Below are 1,749 nucleotides of genomic sequence, written 5' to 3' on the forward strand. Positions count from 1 at the left end.
GTATTGAGTAGTTGTTGTTTTATAGATCTACAGAGAATGCTATTATAGCCCGTACAATGACTCTTTATCCGACTAGAACTTTATGTCTAACTTTAAACAGAAAAACTTATTATTCGACTAGGACTCTATCACAAATCTAAACAGAAAACGAATATTTACAGGTACGATTCGTACTATCTTTACGTGCGTCATGGGCTGACTTCGTGGTGATGTTGATAATCCTTTGTAAGCACACATCGACACAATTATCTCTTTAGCAAAGAGGTATCTTATCAGAACCCACACACCAAGGGCTCAAACCCATCCTGACCCTGGGCACTGGGGTCGGACGAGGGCGGAGATCCCCCCTGGAGGGTCGGGCGCGTCCGATCCCAAACCTCAGGGATTAATTAGGCTTAATAGATTCGTCTCGCCGTTTAGCCTCCACTTATGTAATGAGTTTTGTAAATAGTCTATGTTTAATACTCCTAATTAGTATCTAAACATTCGATGTGACACGTGCTAAAAATAAGCAAAAGGAACCAAACAGATTCTCTGCAGGGTCTGACCTGAATGGTCTTTTCTGAGGGGCAGCTTGGTGTAGCTCATGGTTTTAGTTTGCCATGAGTATGGACAAGTAGCATACCACCTGCCTAATCCCAACAAGGTACAAACTCTCTGGTACCTACGCTAATTTCATCGTTCAGTGTCGTTACAGAGCTTGTGTAATCGTGTTGCCTTGTGCCTTACAGTCATAGATAATGGTAACCGTATGCCCTGAGACTCAGATGGGTATGGTACCAATGGAAGCATACAAACCGTTCATGTCTAGAATGTAAAGCATCTGTCAATAATACTGATATGCAACTCTTCAGAGCTCACACAGTGGTTTATATTGGAAATAGTCTTACATGTGAATTTTGGAACTCCACTTGACTAGAGGGCAAAACACCCAGAGACATTGCTCCTAATCTATACAAACTAGCCTAGAGAAAGCACAGAAAGGTACAAGAGGAGGTAATTGATCAAAACTGGACAAGGGGTCTTTGGAGAATGGGCTCCATCACTGAAATGGCAGAATTTGTGACATTATGGCCTCTAGTTCAGAACATAACCTTTACTTATTCGATCATCAGTGGCGATGGACCACAGATGGCAACTATTCTGCTAAATCAGTTTATTTGGTCCCGTTCAAGGGTACCTTCTATTCATTCCAAGCGGAAGTCTGGAAGGCTCAAATGGAGGGCAAGCACAAATTTTTTGCTTGGTTGTTACTGCAAAGCAAGATTCTGACTGCAGATGGAATGATGTGAATGATGGCAAGAAACTGGCCGTGTAATCCAGTGTGTTCTCTTTGCCAAGGGGCTCTAGAAACAGCTGTACATCTCTGTATCCAGTGTCCTTCTGCTTTGTAGGTTTGGAGATTGATTTGTAATTGGGTGACTGACATGGCTGTCATGCCCATGGCCAATGTCAACCTTTAGGAATGGTGGTCACTCTCCTACGGGCGATCACAAAAGAAAAATGAAGAACAGGTGCAGCCATCCTAACACACACTGCTTGGAACCCGTGGAAGGAGAGAAATAGAAGAATTTTTGAGAGCACCAGGTGCACTCCTCTGCAGGTTTTCTACCTGATCAAGGAAGAAGCATGCAACGAAGGGCTTGTGGTGCTCCTAGTTTGAGTTAGATTTTCAGAGTGCACAATGTTATCATGAGCAATGAGCCTAATAGTTACTTCCTGTTGCTTGCCAATTGTTTGTGGGAATCG

The sequence above is a fragment of the Setaria italica genome, chromosome VIII, assembly GCF_000263155.2.
Source record: "Setaria italica strain Yugu1 chromosome VIII, Setaria_italica_v2.0, whole genome shotgun sequence".
NCBI classification, from domain to species: Eukaryota; Viridiplantae; Streptophyta; class Magnoliopsida; order Poales; family Poaceae; genus Setaria; species Setaria italica.